At 40.0% G+C, this 17,913-nt stretch overlaps 1 long non-coding RNA gene across 1 annotated transcript; it reads left to right on the top strand.

Moving 5' to 3' along the window:
• Positions 1 to 11,688: 11,688 nt before the first annotated feature.
• On the top strand, positions 11,689 to 13,919 carry LOC147492396 (uncharacterized). Its single transcript, XR_015199518.1, has 4 exons — positions 11,689 to 11,917; positions 13,004 to 13,089; positions 13,198 to 13,250; positions 13,570 to 13,919. It is a non-coding gene; the product is annotated as an uncharacterized LOC147492396 (long non-coding RNA).
• The last annotated feature ends 3,994 nt before the right edge of the window (positions 13,920 to 17,913 follow it).

Genomic DNA, 17,913 nt, shown 5'->3' with positions numbered 1-17,913 from the left:
ATGTCTTCCTCGAGTTTGTTGGTAAGATGCCACTTCGAATGGCTCGCTATGTCGCTACGTTTTTCAAGTAAGTCGACTTCACGAGCAAGAATGGAGTCATTCTCGTCGTGATTCGACGATCTCCAATCGAAGTCATTGTAATTGTCACCGGTAGGGATGACGGCCTCGCGATCAGAAGCATAGTGAGAATAGTGATTCACATGTACTAGAACGAGATGTCGCTCTACGAGCCCATAGGATGTTTTCTAACCGCATTGGCCATTGACTTTTGTTCTTTTCGATTTACTTTTTCAAGTTTTCTAGAATTACTTTGTTACTACCTTCCGCTTTGATCAAGCTCGAAAAGCATCGGGCAATGGAGAATGCGAAACGATCTTCCATTTGGCCAAAAATTTTTGATCGCTTTTCCTTTAAACTTAGAGCCATTTCATTACCAATGTGGGGGAGGCCAAATCCGGTAATGATGTTGGTCCAAATGAAGTTTCGATATTAGACTCTCCTACATGAGCCAAGGGAATCACTTCCACCCATTTGGTGAAGTAGCCCATTGCAGCCTAGGACAAATCGAAAAGTCCGTGGCTTTTCCTCAGGAATGAATGGACCCATGATGTCCAAGCCCCACATGTAAAATGGCCAAGGCCTAGCAATGTTGATCGGGTTCACGCGGCCGGGTCAATGATGTTGTGGCCAAATGTTTGGCACTTAATGCATTTGGAGTACATATTTCTTGGCATCGACCAGATTCGCGGCTATAAGTATCCCCGCGAGATTGCTTTACGGGGCTTAGAGAGCCGACCTTTGCGTGGTTTCCGTGATTCTCCTCGTGGATTTCTCGCGAAAATCATCTAACCTTGTTCTCAATCGATGCACCTCGATGGGGTCCTCCGACGGATTTTCTAAAAGTTTGTCGCCGACAAGGCAAGAACGACTTGACCGACATCGAACCCGCCCGCTTTTGTACGATCTTCCGGTGATTTGCCGAAATGGATGTAATCTATAAGAGGTTGCATCCATGTTTGACTCATCCGAGTTTTAGAGAGTAGGCATAGGTCGGTAACTTCTGGACATGCTCATTTCGGGTAAGCGTGTCACCGACTACCCCGATAAGAAATTTCCTCGGGTCACAGCTCGGTGTTTGGGTTATGAGGTATGCCAAGCTATCGCCGCATGATTCTCGGCCCCAGAGAAAATGTTGTATAATGACTCTTTGGAAGACGGTAATAACCGATCTACAACTTGAAGGTACTTTAGAAAGGTTACCTTCATCGGTGGTATACTCATGAGCGACCGGCTAACAACAAGTTCTGAATTGCTAAAGACCTTTGAGCTTATGAACATCGAGCTTCAATGCCATACCTGAGTCCCATGATTAGGGCTTCGTGATCTAACTTCATTGTTAGAGGTCGTGGAAATTGATGCTAATCGAAGTTTTCCACCATGAGCCATCTAGTGATTCTAGGACTATGCCGACTCCATCGCCTCGGGTTGTTAGCTCCATCCACTTAATATCAACCATACCGATGGGTCTAGTTGTTTAGAGGTCGGGCGCTTCTCTTTATGGTTCCTAGTTCAGTCGCCAACCGCGAAATTTGCTAAGAAATCAAGAATGACTTGACCCTTCCGGGAGGTTCTTGGAGTGAATTTAATGTGGTGTTCACCGAGCTCTTCCGCCCATACTACCACGCGAGTCATTTTGTTGGCTTTTAAGAAATATCTTCTTTAGTGGCGTGTCGTGGTGAGCACTTTGATTGGGTGTGCTTGGAAATAAGGACCGAACTTTCTTTACCGAATAAAGTAATGCCGCATCGCTTTTTCAATGTGTGAGTAGTTCTTCTCGGCCGACAATAGCGCTTTGTCGGGTGAAGTAGATTGTTTCTCTGCTGCCCGCTCTTCTTTGAAGAGAACCGAACCGATAACGGGTCGAAATAGCTAAGTAAGTAAGCCCCAAAGTTTCACCATCAATCGGTTTTGCCATCACAGTGGTGTTATGAGGTAGTCTTTGAAGCGTGGAGAACGCTTTGGTGGCATTGTTCATTCCATGAGAACTGTTCACCCTTCTTAAGAATCAGAGGAAAGGTCGGTGATTGTCCGACGCCTCGATATAAATCGGTTTAGAGCTGCCACCATTCTTGACAGCCAGATTCCGCTTCTTTGTTTTTAGATCCGCATATCCAAGAACGCCAATCTAGTCCGGGTTCGCTTTATCCCTCACAGATACTTGATACCCCGTAATTTCCTGAGGAGACGAAGAGGCATTTCTTTGGGTTGAAGCTTCATCCGAAGTTCGCCTCGAAGTCCGAGAACGCTTTGTTCGAGATAATCTAAGTGATCTCCGTGATTTATTGTTTTTTACAACCATGTCGCCTATGTAGACTTCCATGGTGTCTCCTAACATGTCTTGGAACATTTCAGACCAATCGTTAGTAAGTCACTCCAAATGCTCTTTTAGGCCGAATCGGGAGGATGTTGTAACAAAGAGATGCCCCGCTCTATTTCAAACGATGTTTTCTCGGTCTTCTTCGCCAATGTGATCCGATTGTAGCCATTATAGGTGTCCATGAATGACATGAGTTCGTGGCCGGGTTTGGTCTACGAGTTGGTCGATTCTTGGTAAAGTGGAAGCCGCCTTTAGGGTTTCTTGGTCGACATTGGTGAAGTCGACACATGCTTAACCGTGGCCGCTCCTTTTGGTACTACTACTATGTTGGCAATCCATTCAAGGTATTCCACCTCTAATGAAGCCTACTTTTTTAGATTGTCGATCTCGCCATTTATTGCTTTTTGAACCCAAGAGATAGTCTCCTAGGTCATTGGCAAAACGGCTTTGCATTGGTTAACATTTAACTTATGACATGTAATATTAGGATCAATTCTAGGCACATCGATATACCTACCAAGCAAAAACATCTTTATTTAATGATAAAAAGCTTACAAGTTGTGCCTTGAGAGTAGGATCAAGGTTAGCTCATACATAAATGAACTTAGGGTCGCCCCCGCCCAAGGTTGACTTTTTCCTTTATCTCGGTCCGAAGTAATGGCTTTTAGTGGGCCGAGCAACCTCTCGGGTCTTGGTCTCTTTGCGCTGTCTCTTTCACTTTGAAGGACCTCTGGGTCTAGACTATGAGAGGGACATTTTTACTAAGCCCCTAGTGTGCTCTTTTAGTGGGTCACCGTGGAGGGTGTTGGTTAAGGTCTTGACCTCGAGATGAAGTCTTCGCCAATTTGGTTTTGGCAATCTCGCCTTTGTTTTAGTGAAGCCCTAGCGGGTTTGCTAACCGAGTGGATCTTATTACAGCTTGTGAACATCGAAATGGTTCCCGCGAGCTCCATCATGCCTCCGGGTCGGGGAAACACAACACTTGATGAAGTGTTGATGGGACTTCTTGCATCTTGTGGATCCAACGGCATCCTAGTATAGCAAAGATAGGATGAGTTGACATCCAAAACGCTGAAGTGTGTGTTGATGCCGACTTTGTCTTCATGTGATCCCACCGGTGACAGTAGAATGATGGCACCTATCGATCAGCTCGCGATCCGTTAAAGCCATAGAGGGGGCTATTGGATCGACCATAACCGGATTTGGGCAAGTTCATCTCCTTCGAGTAGGATAGAATAGGATATCGCATGAACCGCCTAGATCGATCAGACGCCGCTTGATAGTCTAGTCACTAATTTTGACGTGGACTACCAAGGCATCATTATGTCGGAGGCACACTTTGTTAAGGTCAGCTTCAATGAAGGTGATATCTCCTGAAATGCTGCTGGGGGGCGCTTTGTGAGGAGAACTAGTAGACTTCGTGGTAAGGCTTCCACTCGCCTCTTTTCTATGGAGGGATGTAACCGAAGTCATCTTGGAAGGTGATCATGTTGATGGTTTTGTTGGTGTCTCTGTCAGAGTAGTGCCGGCGATGCTCGTGACGCGATTGCTCCTTTGAACGTCCTCTTGCATGAGAACGAGCTTGGCTACTTGGGCGTGGTGGAGTTCGGCTTCGATCTCTGTGAGCCATGAGTTTGTGACACAGGTCGCCATCGGGTATATCAGTATAATGCTTGAGATGCACTGCCTCGATAAGGTCTTGAAGGTAATACTTGAGCCCCCAACATTCGTTGGTCTTATGGCATTTTGCTTTATGGAAAGCGCAGTACAGCTCCCCTAGTGTGTCCTCTAGCTGTTTTACCTCAGGTCGGTAATAGGTTGTGTTTTTTATTTTCTCCAGTATGTAACTTGGAGATCTTGTAAGCACAAATAACTCTTTTTGGTTTGGTTTCGTTGTCGGTCCGGCACCCCGCTACACTGGTCGCTTGTTGGAAGAAGGGGCGTTATCTGAGATCGCCGCGACCTCGCCTACGGTCTTTAGCCTTTTTTTTTCAATGCCTTCAAAGAAGCTTGATGTACTTCCCACACGCGGAGTACAGCTTCAGCTAGTGTTTCGTGGGTTTCTTTCATGAGCGACCTAGACGCATCGCTGTTTTTCCCCGATCGTATTTGAGAAGGCTACCGCGGGGCGGGCGACTCCTTTGAGGCCGCCTCCCATGGACAATAGTTCTGTCTTTGAAACGCCCTAGGAAGGTGCGAATTGGTTCGCCACTCTTCCTCGAGACAATTGGAAGATTGAATTGAGGTCACCGCCTTTACGCCCTCGCAAGGACGATCGCTAGCTTAACCGGCCGCCGAAGCTTTTCAAAGCCGTCGATTGAGTTTGGTCCTAGCGAAAGTAGAACCGCCTAGAGTTCGCCTTTTGCTTGCTGGGAAAAGCGACATTGCAGTGGGTCGAACTCCCCGCGCCGTAGAGTGCAAGGATATGAATGTAAATGAAGCTACGGCCGACCAGTGGCACGTGCGGCTACCGCCGCATATCGAGAATCGAGGCCGAATGAAATCTTGAGGGGAGGATTTATTGAGTACTTCAAGCGTGAAAGGTGATGCCCGACGCCTTTAGCATCTTGTGGACGGCCCGAAAGGGCGCCCTTCTTCCCATTGCTCGCTCATCCGGCCGGGAGAGGCCGCTGATCCGCCGGTTGACCTCATTGATCTCGCCTTCGCCAGTAACCCCGCTTTGGTTTCGATTCGACTGGTTTTGAGAGCGCCGTTCTCCCTGGCCGGAGTCGGGTGATGCCGCAGCTCAAAGCTTCCATCTAGGTAGCCATAGCCTTCATTTGATCTTGGAGGTTGTCCTTGCTTTGTGGGCTTGAAAATTGAGATTCTAGGAAGATGGTTGGAAGAACTACTATTTTTGAGTAGATAAATTTTCAAGAAATTCGATCCACGCATCGGCCCAATGTAAAGGTTATATTTTGTTTAACCTTACTACAAGAAACAATTCGTAGGAGATAGGTTGATTGATCGGGTTTGACCTTCATTTGACGAATCACCTATGTATCAAGTTCTCTCCTGGGGAGACTTGAATAAGGTCGACGTAGTTCCTCATCCTTTTATATATGCAGGGTTACGCCTCGCCTCGCGGTCGTCGATCCGTGTCTTCGTGTCACTTTCGAGCCATGATGGCGAAGTTATTACGGGCGCGTTCCATGTACTCCGCCTTTATGGTAGTAATAAAGACATACATTACCGACCGCTCGTGGAGTGAGAGTCCGGGAGATCACTACCATGAGAGGTCATTCGTGTAGCAAGTCACTATGAAGTAAGCTTGTGTGACAAAAACTTCCGGGCCGGTTGACTACAAATTAGTCAGATTGATTGCCCTAGTTGAGTCGCTATGAAGCGAGCTATGAGGACGAGGATCGAGGGTCAATCTGCATTCATGTTTGTGCTGGACACGTGCTTGATATTCATTGGATATGAATATTACTCCCTCACACTACGGGAAAAAAAAGACAAAAAACTAAATTGCTAAAAACAATATTTTCAACTAAAAACGATTTTCCTAAAACCCCTACGCCACAAAGAATAATTTCCACACTAATCTCAGGAGGAAAAAATGAATTGAATTGCTTGAACATTTACTTTATGCATTTGTTAACCACACATGTGACAGGGAAAAAAGGAAGAAAATCAATGATAAGAGCCCAAAACTGTAGTTTTAACCACTTAATAATCATACTTTTAGACCAATTATGTGAGTAATAATTAAGAGTTAATACCGACATTTTTTTATATGCTTCAGCTTCAAAGTCAATTATGTGCATAAATGTGTCACTTTGATGATATAAAGGAGCAATGGTTGGTTGCTAAGGAGTTCTATGATTAAAGGCCAAGATTCAAGAAGACAAAGCCTTTGTAAAGCCCGGTCAAAAGGTGAAAAGTCAAAGTCCACGCGGCAGAAATAGTGCACAAAGTCGGTGAGAACTTTTGAAGACCGTGATATTTGGACTCAGACCTTGATTTGGGCCTACCTTATGTCAAAACGATCGCTCGGAAAGAGCTTTCCAATGGTCTAAGCCTTGGCCCAATCAGAGGAGCAGAAGTGGACAAAAGTCTGTTGAAGCCAAATCTAGCTAAAAAGGGGTCTCGTGGATCGAAGGAATTGGGTTTTATACCGATTCTCGGCCCAAAACATGGCTCCAATCCCATGCCCGATTTTGATCTGATTTCCTCCATATCAAAAGAAGACTTAACTCAAGATATCTAGTAGCTTAGGATAGAAAGTAGCCATTATAATAGCTTCGGATCTAGTTTTTAATTGTTTTTTTAATTAAGTTTAGTTCATTTCATTTCTTGTTTTAGATTAAACCTTTAAAAGTATTGTTATTCATTGATTAGATAAATAAATTAGTATTATTATTAGTCCTTTCGATTTTGTCAATAGCAGCTTATAGATCTAGTTAAAATTTTGTTGTTGATCATGTCTTAGTTATTAATTAGATTTCAATTATTGTTTGTTAAATTAGTAAAGTTGGAATCTTGATATTATGTTTAGTTTAGGTTTATATGGAAATGATTGGAATGATTCTCGCTAAACCTCCATTAGAGGGGTTGAGAAGCCTTGATGAAAGCTTGATTCCGATTATCGCAGAAGTCGCCGTAATTTCTATTCCACTCTAGAAACGATTAATTCACCATGAGAATGGGTTTAATCGCTCACATGCTAGTTATGAATTGGTAGAAGTGCCATGTGTAATTAGGGATTAGAATAACCAATTGTTCTCACAGAAGAGCTTCAATTCAATTACAACAATTGCCGTTAGTAAGTTAAGTTGAGTTAAGGTGGAATCAATCCCCCCTAATTCCTTATCATAGAATCAACGCAACATTCAATAGTTAATTAGTCGTATCTTGTGGGTAGTTGCATCGTAGTTTATAATTCGTAAATCTCTCATTAGACTTTAGTTAAGATTATTTATACTTAGAGAACATTACTATGTGAAAGAACTAGGAGTGGAACGAACTTCCTACTCCACTATATTTGTTCAATAGATAGAGAGTAGAACAATCTTTGATAAACTAGGCACGTAATTTCGTTTAGTTTTACTTACGTTTTGAGTTTTATCATTCATTTCGTAGGTAAACTACCATTTTTACGTTTATCAAATGGCGCCGCTGCCATCTTAGTTTCACTTTCGCATTGTTTTCGTAATATAAGTACTCTTCTTAAAGTCCCATTTCACCCACCCACCCTTGTTCGATTCTAACCGTGGTTGTCTTTTTTCAAAGATTAAACTTCCTCGCAAAATTGCACGGAACGACGACTCCGCTTAAAGTTATCGAAGTCGAGCGCGACCGCGGCCCAAACAGAGAGCTTACCAGCGCTCAAAACATCAGAATCGAAGTTTACACCGAGCACCTCATTCACCGATTTTTGCCGGATTTCCACAGTTTGTTTCAACTTCCATTTCTTCAAGTTTTCGGTGTTCTAACTTGTTATACACACTAAGCACGCTGTAAACAAGACGCTATTCATAAGCTAAGCAAAGACGCTAATCGTATTCCTTTCTTCCACACCCTCGCATCTTCTCGTTAGAGGTTTATATTAGAATATCGATTGTTTGGAGGTCGCCGTGTTTAGTTAAGTTTGGTCTTAACCTTGTATGAGATTAAGGTCTGGTCAAACAAAACACCTAACGTAATTACACGGCAACGTCAACAAGCACGCCTATCTAGTATACCACTCATTGCACCTCTAGCTACTATTCCACATACTCTACCTGACACAATGCCCAACGAAGGAGAGACTCCTCTCTCGGACTTTTATAAAGCCTTGAGCGATAGCCCCAAATCTTGCATCGTTCTTGCAGACCCATTGGGGGATTTTCGAATCCCCCAAATATTTTAATTTGTTACCCGCTTTCCATGGTTTAGACCATGAAAACCTTATCGGCATTATCGCGTAGGATTGAACAAGTTCTTACAACATTCCACCATCCTACGGTGAGTGCTGAACAAATTAAATTCAGGTATTTCCCTTCACTTTAGCCGATAAAGCGCCTTGGTTAACTGCCTAAGCCTAATTCATGGACTCGTGGGCTAAACTTGTTCAACGTTTATGGAACATTTTACCACCCCTAAAGACGGATGAGATGCTTTCCAAGATTCATTTCTTTCGACAAAATCCTCATGAATCATTTTCGTGAGGCTTGGAATCGCTTTTACCGATCTCCTTATAGAGTGTCCACATCATAACCTAGCGAAAGACACGTTAGTTCGCGGCCTTTTTCAAAGGACTTCTACACCACCATAAAAAAGTCCTTGACATAATGAATGGGGGTAGTTTCCTAAGTAAAGGAGCCTCTGAGGCTTATAAATTTTAGAGGATCAAACTAAGCTTAAATAACAACCGGGGTAGTGACGATATCCATCGCCTCGCTAGTTCTTCTAATACGCTTAAGGCACGGTATGTTTGAGATGAAACACGATTCCGAAAGCTTAAAACTCTAATCGAATCACTCACTAAAAAGGTAGGGGCCATTTCTATACAACAAAAGCCTATCCCCGTCATAAATGTAAATTCCAATCCATGTAGTTTCTGTTGGAGTCCTGAGCATCCCGACTCTCACTGTCCTATAGCCTATGAACATGCTTGTTCCATTAATAGTGAACCTAACACCCCTTGGAGACAAAATCCCAACTTCGGTTGGAGAAATATCCAACAAGTCACACCTCCAGGGTACAATAATCAATATGTTAGGCCAACGCACAGTTATAACCAAGCTCCACCACGACAAGGACTGGGTCAGGGTAATTATAATAATTATAACAACCAAGCGCAACCTCGACAAGGTCAAGATAATTATAATAATTATAATGCTAATAGAGGTATCGTTCTGGTAAATAATAACTATCGCAATCCCCCATAAATAATCAACGAGATAGTTCCAATCACACCACCCGTGACCACTATACCCACCCAACCGGATCGCCTTGACACCTTCATACAAGCGAGCCAACAACTCTTCCAAACCATGGCTCAATCTAACCAACAAACTTCTACAATCCGCTAATAATGTAAGCCAACAAATAGCCAAAGATAAAGCCCAACCTAAAGGTGTGTTTCCAGTCACGCGATACCTAATCCTAAAACAACAAACACGGCCTTTGAGGTAACCGTAATACTAGTAATGAAAATGAAAAACGTAGGAAGCTAAATGCCATCACCACTCTCCTCGCAGAGTGGTTGATAACAAAGTAACTATGCCTATAGTTATCCCATCGAGAGTTCCTACACATGCTACTTTACTAGATACCCAAATAGAAACTCAAGAGCCTACCACCGTAGAGGTACCCGATTACAACACAACCTAAGAAACGTAAGCCAAGGTTAAACATCCGTGTGATACATATGCTAAATATAGAGAGAAACCACCGCTTCCACAAAAATTAGCCATGTTAACTAGGGATACAAATTATAAGGAGATTAGGGGCGTTTTAAAGAATCTAACTATAAACCTTCCATTCCTCGGCTATTAAAAAGCTACCACACCATGCTAAGTTTCTTAAGGAGTCAGGTACTACTAGCGTAAGACCAATATACCAAAAGACGCTTTTTAACGTAATTCCCAACTCTATCTCAACATAACGGAATTGTTAAGTACAAGGCCCCGGGTCATCCCATCTTGCATAAATGCACCTTAGAGATTCCTATACGACGACTAATTATTATACCGGGGGCTAGTGTTAACTTACTCCCCCGCTTTATTTGTATAGACAAATAGTTCTAGAGGAGATGCAACCCACTAAAATGACGCTTGCAATTAGTTTGTCGGTCTATTAAGTATCCTAAGGGTGTGGTTGAAAACGCCCCGTAAAGGTTAAGGATTTCTACTATCCGGCTGATTTCGTCATCCTCGATACGAAGTCGCTAAATACTTATCCCAATCATCTTAGGGCGCCCCTTTCCGGCAACCGCCAATACGGCTCATAAATTGTCGTGGATGGTTCGATGTCCATGTCTTTTGGCCATCTTTCCGCTGAAGTAAATGTGTTTAAACCAAAGACACCACGGTTATCCGATTAGCCTATGGATGGAGAGGTTAGCATGATCGAGAGCTTCGCCGAGATTATTTCAATAACACGCTCCCCGATAATCGATGCCCAAATTTCTTTCCTTTGAAGGTTCAGACTCCAACGCGTTTTCATCCCTACACTAGTCGATACACATATTATGGATGAGGACCTAGATAGATGACTTTCTCAAAGATATAGAGGAATACCATAGTAATGTGGATATGACCAAGCTAGATAAGGAATTCGATGAGTTTCTTAGAGCGGTGATGAGTCACCCTATCAAGAACTACTTTGCACAACATCCGCCTCGACTCCTCCTTCCACCCTTTCAAAGGAATCTCGAAGTTTGCACTTTCGATCCTTTTGTTTCTCCCTGTGCTTCATAATTTTTAAATCCTCCTAGAAAACAAATACTTGGAAGGACAAACCATTTGACACCTTCATTTTCAGAATTGAGATAGTCCCTACCTACACCATGAATGAGTTTTGTGCTAAACCCACATCCTCATTTTTCCATGCTTTCCTTCTACAGCTTATCCATATCCACTATATTCTCCACAACCATTCACTTTTCCACACTTATTCACTAGGACACCCTCTCGCTCAAAGATGAAAAAGAAGGTGCATGCTAGGTTACGCTTATAGGTTTATCCGACTTTGCTTTGATTTCACTAGGTTGCGTCCATAGGAAATCTTGGTGTTTGATTGTGTTTGGGTATGTTTTTTGTAATATTTATTTATGGAATGATCCACAACTATTTCGGTTGTTGATATATGATAAACGGCATGTTCATACATATGTTTAGATAAAGTCTCGAGTATCTGACTATAAACGACTCAATTTTTGTGTTTGGTGCATTTTCTTTCATTTCCAGGATATTGGTGAGTGCACCATTAAGGTAACCGGGCCCTCCCTATGGAGTGTGTGGCTGTAAGTACCGGATCCTAAGTCCACGTTTAACATAATTCACGTTTTAAACTCATGCATATATGTTTTCTCGGTTTTTTAGTCATGTTTCTCTATGGGGTGAATTATGTCTTTATTGCTTATTGTTTTTCTATATATTAATCCCTCAGATTATAAAAATAATAAAAAAAAAAAAAAAAAAAATATATATATATATATATATCGGTTTGTCTAGAGTGCCACTCTAATATTGCCACTCTTATCTCACACTTCTCCTCAGCCGTCCGATCCCACCTCAAGATCTGATGATCTAATTCACTAAAAAATCCGATATTTCAAAATTTCGTAATATTTCAAAATCTAAAAAACGAAATAAACCAAAAACGCGAAATTTGAGAACTCTCTCTCTCTCTCGGCTTCTTCTTCTCCACTCAATTCTTACTGAGGAACCATTCAATTCACCCAATATGACAGAGTTCACCGCGAACAAGTGGAAAAATTAGGTTGGTTTTAGATCCCAAATTAGATCTGATCCAAAAACAAATAAAATAAATAATCCTCAATTTGCATGTTTTGTTTCAATTCCCTCTCCTTTTCCCCCAATTCTGAAGGTCAGTTTTTCTCATTGAAAATTTAACTAATTAGAGATTACTATTGTTTTTTTTATCAGGGATTTTAATGTAATTGGATCTATTGATTGTGATAATTTAATCATATTTGTTGTTATTTATATTGTTTATGTTTCTGATGCTAGTAGATTGAAATTGACGTTATTTTAATTTGTGAATTTGATGGATAGAGAATTGGAGAATTGGGGATTTAGGTGAATTAGGGATCTATAGTTCAAATTTGGGGATTAGAACTGCTAATTGTTTTTTTATTTTGGTAAAATGTATGGATTGAATGGGAGAATTGGGAATCTATGAAATGATGCATTTTAGGTGAATTAGGGATCTAGAATAGAAATTTGGATTTTGGATCTGTTAGTGGTCAATTTGGGGTTTGAATCTGTAACCATGACTCCTTGTTTCTAAATGGAGTAAGTGGTAGGAGGAGCTAGTTTTTAAAGACAAGATTGAAGTTTGAATGGTGTTTACTTCAACCTTAAAGTAACAAGATTGAAGTTTGAAGTATGTCGTAAAGTAACAATAATGAGTAAACTGCTAGATTATCAGTTTGGAACTAGCATATTCGGTGAACTCTGTTAGAGTTTTGAACTAATATATTCGGTGAACTCTGTCAGAGTTCGGTGAACTAGCATATTCGGTGAACTCTGTCAGAGTTCGGTGAACTAGCATATTCGGTGAACTCTGTCAGAGTTTTGAACTATAATATTCGGTGAACCCTGTCAGAGTTCGGTGAACTAGTATATTCGGTGAACTCTGTCAGAGTTTTGAACTAGCATATTCGGTGAACTCGGTCAGAGTTTTGAACTCTGTCAGTGTTTTGAACTAGAATATTCGGTGAATTCAGTCAGAGTTTGGTGAACTAGCATATTCGGTGAACTCGGTCAGAGTTTTGAACTAGTATATTCAATGAACTCTGTCAGAGTTTTAACTAGCATATTCGGTGAACTCTGTCAGAGTTTTGATAAACATTGTTTATTGAGTCTGAAGTTTTGTTTAACCTAAGAACAGTAAGAAGCTCAAACCAATAGTCCAATACTATATAATTTTATTTTACTTTTGGAACTGTAGAAACATTCCGGGAATGATAGACCCATTGAGCATGGATGGATCTGGTTGCCAACAGATAGAATCATCGAAAGTGCAATCTTTATCAGGTATATTTTTACTTTAGGATAAGGTTTTATTAAGACATGATATAGATTTCAGATTTCTCAAGGTTTTTATTGTCGGACTTACATTTACTAATTCTATTCTTTGAACAGATAAGATGTGGATTTCACCAGCAGAGAGATACGCTATCGTTCCCAATGAAACTGTAAGTTCATATATCCAGGGACTTCAAATATTTAATTGTAAAAGAGTCGAAAGCCTTTTCAGTAACTGGAACTTCATGTCACAATCTTGCCACGTTTTCGTGATCGCTGTAGTTTTACTGAGATATAAAATAGACTAGTAGTCGTCTAACCAGAACTTGGACTAATAACTAAATAGGTAAGAATGTGCCAGCGTATTGTGTTGGTAAAGTCGGTGGGCTGTGATTAGTGATAACAAAAACTGGTTTGGATTTGGCTTTTGGCTGCGAGCTTATGCAAACTGGACAAAGGAAATAATATGAACTCGAATTCTGTGTGCAGCTCGAAGGGCAGACACCGGTTCCTGGGCAAACAAGTGTTCCAGTTAAAGGTAAAGGCAATGATTTAAGTGTCCCAGAGAATGATGTCAAGCGGATTCGCGTCTAGATGCCTAGAGCTTTGAAGATATCAGCTCCCATTTGACATCTCCACTCTTCTCTTAGTTGTGGATGAAATGCAGCACTAACAGTTTGAGAGTTTGCATTATATCAGCCATTGTAAATCCATGTAACCTTTTGGACTTGTATGCTTACTGTTATGCCTCTAAATGGATTCAATTTTCAAACCTATGCTTTTTTTTTATCAAAAAAAAGGTTCTATGGCAAAGGTTGGAATTTCTGATTCTGGTCCAAGCTGCGTATTTTATTGTCCTTTAAATGAATTCAGCTCGATCTTATGAATGGATATGATAGGCAGAAGCTAACCAGGATTTGTTCCTTCTCTGGTCAATTTTTTATGAATGAACTTTTTTCCTGAAAAAACTTCAAAGCAAACACAGTAATATATTTGGTTTCGCTCAAAACACCTATCCGTCCACAGTTTCATGAGCTATTTCAACTTGCATTTACTGAATACTAAGAAATAGCCGCGCCATCCCTGTCGAACAGAAACAGACTAGTTATCCATAAGACAAGGTCTTTACAAACTGAAGCTTCAACTTATCTACTAAACAAACAAAGTTCCAGTACACAGCAACAAGCTGGGTTCAGTTTAGTGTGCAGATTGTGATGTGGCTGTCTTCTTGAAATCAATCTTGTCGACTTTCACCTCTCCGTCAATGAGTTCATCTAATGAACCTGTTAGTAATAAAATCCATCACTTGAGTCCGTAAAACCACAGAATTTCAAACTCTGTAACAAGGTTTCCTGGAATCTGACTCTGACAAGCATTTCAAACTCTGACTCTGACAAGCATTTCAAGTACACCAGCGGCTTGAGCGTTTTCTTCTACAAGCATGACAAAAGGTGGTTCCACACCTGCATCACCAACACATATGAATGAGCAAGGAAGAACCTGATCTGAAATATAAGAAACTGAAGGCAGTTGTGTATGTGGAGAATTGAGAATAGTAGTCCTAGAGAAATAGACAAGAAAATCACTTGCAAATAAAAACTGGACATCACTAACAGAAGTTCAAAACTCTGACAGAGTTCACCGAATATACTAGTTCACCGAACTCTGATAGAGTTCACCGAATATTATAGTTCAAAACTCTGACAGAGTTCACTGAATATGCTAGTTCACCGAACTCTGACAGAGTTCACCGAATATTCTAGTTCAAAACATTGACAGAGTTCAAACTCTGACCGAGTTCACCGAATATGCTAGTTCAAAACTCTGACAGAGTTCACCGAATATTCTAGTTCAAAACATTGACAGAGTTCAAACTCTGACCGAGTTCACCGAATATGCTAGTTCAAAACTCTGACAGAGTTCACCGAATATGCTAGTTCACCGAACTCTGACAGAGTTCACCGAATATTATAGTTCAAAACTCTGACAGAGTTCACCGAATTCTGACAGAGTTCACCGAATATTCTAGTTCACCGAACTCTGACAAAGTTCACCGAATATGATAGTTCAAAACTCTAACAGAGTTCACCGAACTCTGACAGAGTTCAAAACTCTGACAGAGTTCACGACATACTTCAAACTTCAATCTTGTTACTTTAAGGTTGAAGTAAACACCATTCAAACTTCAATCTTGTCTTTAAAAACTAGCTCCTCCTACCACTTACTCCATTTAGAAACAAGGAGTCATGGTTACAGATTCAAACCCCAAATTGACCACTAACAGATCCAAAATCCAAATTTCTATTCTAGATCCCTAATTCACCTAAAATGCATCATTTCATAGATTCCCAATTCTCCCATTCAATCCATACATTTTACCAAAATAAAAAAACAATTAGCAGTTCTAATCCCCAAATTTGAACTATAGATCCCTAATTCACCTAAATCCCCAATTCTCCAATTCTCTATCCATCAAATTCACAAATTAAAATAACGTCAATTTCAATCTACTAGCATCAGAAACATAAACAATATAAATAACAACAAATATGATTAAATTATCACAATCAATAGATCAATTACATTAAAATCCACGATAAAAAAAACAATAGTAATCTCTAATTAGTTAAATTTTCAATGAGAAAAAACTGACCTTCAATTGGGGGAAAAGGAGGGAATGAAACAAAACATGCAAATTGAGGATTATTTATTTTATTTGTTTTGGATCGGATCTAATTTGGGATCTAAAACCAACCTAATTTTTTCCACTTGTTAAAACTCTGTCATATTGGGTGAATTGAATGGTTCCTCAGAAGAATTGAGTGGAGAAGAAGAGAGAGAGAGAGTTCTCAAATTTCGCGTTTTGGTTTATTTAGTTTTTTAGATTTTGAAATATTACGAAATTTTTGAAATATCGGATTTTTTTAGTGAATTAGATCATCGGATCTTGAGGGTGGGATCGGAGGTGAGGAGAAGTGTGAGATAAGAGTGGCAATATTAGAGGTGCACAAACCGCAAACCCGTATATATATATATATATATATACGGTTTGTCTGTGAGTGCCACTCTAATATTGCCACTCTTATCTCACACTTCTCCTCAGCCGTCCGATCCCACCTCAAGATCTGATGATCTAATTCACTAAAAAAATCCGATATTTCAAAATTTCGTAATATTTCAAAATCTAAAAAACGAAATAAACCAAAAACGCGAAATTTGAGAACTCTCTCTCTCTCTCGGCTTCTTCTTCTCCACTCAATTCTTACTGAGGAACCATTCAATTCACCCAATATGACAGAGTTCACCGCGAACAAGTGGAAAAATTAGGTTGGTTTTAGATCCCAAATTAGATCTGATCCAAAAACAAATAAAATAAATAATCCTCAATTTGCATGTTTTGTTTCAATTCCCTCTCCTTTTCCCCCAATTCTGAAGGTCAGTTTTTCTCATTGAAAATTTAACTAATTAGAGATTACTATTGTTTTTTTTATCAGGGATTTTAATGTAATTGGATCTATTGATTGTGATAATTTAATCATATTTGTTGTTATTTATATTGTTTATGTTTCTGATGCTAGTAGATTGAAATTGACGTTATTTTAATTTGTGAATTTGATGGATAGAGAATTGGAGAATTGGGGATTTAGGTGAATTATATATAAAGATGCTAGAGGGGTACTAAACTGTAGAAAATGAGAAGCAAAACACCAAATTCCATTCACCAAATACCCAAGTTTCTTAAAATGAGTTTGCTGGAACCAATACACATTACAACATAAGCATTGCACTTTCAAGAACGCCAACTTTCGTTCTTAATACAACAAAAGCATTGCTTTTAATACAACTTTCAAGAACACCAACTGCTATACTTTTTATCTTCATCCTCGTAGTTAATACAACCAAAGAATCTTCTCCCAGGATTTTTGTCAGTACAAAGTGACAGATTCAAGCTCTCCACAGTAGCAAGTCGAATTAACCGAGCTAATTGATCTAAAAATTGACATTTTCGAAATTGAACAAAAAACAAATTCTTAAGTTGCAATATTGAAGAGAAATGACAGAATTGAGACAAATTAACAGAAAATAATTAAAAGAAAATGGGCAAGTGCATGGGAATAGTTGGGAAATTTCAGGCTCATGAAGGGGTAATGGCTATTTAGTGGATGTTGGAGAGATGTTGCAGCGAAGCAAATAGAGAAGTAGATGGGAAGTACTTCATGAGTTCACGTGCTTCGACTTCACGTGCTATAGTATGTTTTAGGTAATAATGCTTACATAATAACCAAGCCACATCAGATGTACTTAGGTGTCCATTAGAACAACACTACGTCAGTTTCAATTAGTACGCACAGGCAGCCCAGCCATTTGTATAAATAGGTAAATCATGTAACATAACTACACCGGTGGCCCAAAGTGATAATAAAAAAAAGGGTGGTCTAAATTGATAAAAACAGAAAAATTCATGGTACGAAACGTCTATTTTTTCAAATTGGAATTAACTTGTGTGGCCACTCTTTTTATCCTCTCTGGCGCATAGTTAAGCTCAGTTGTGGTCGGTTTAATTTGTTCACTTCCATGTAAATTTGAATTGTCATGTCAAAGAAATGTTAGCAGAGTTATTATTGTATTTTCCTATATTATTTCTGTAATTACTTTATTATTCTTCTAGGGTTTCTATTATGATTCTATAAATATAAGTGATGAGCTCTCTCATACACTTAACTTTTTCCTAAATTACTTTTTACATGGTATTAAAGTCATTAAAGCAAATTGTTCTGATCGCAACCTAAGCTTCCGCATTTTTTTTTCTTCTTCTTTTCTGTTTTTCCCTTT

Source organism: Coptis chinensis, chromosome 6 (genome assembly GCF_015680905.1).
Source record: "Coptis chinensis isolate HL-2020 chromosome 6, ASM1568090v1, whole genome shotgun sequence".
Taxonomy (NCBI): Eukaryota; Viridiplantae; Streptophyta; class Magnoliopsida; order Ranunculales; family Ranunculaceae; genus Coptis; species Coptis chinensis.
The sequence above is the reverse complement of the archived record's forward strand: the minus strand, read 5'-3'. Positions and strand labels throughout refer to the sequence as shown.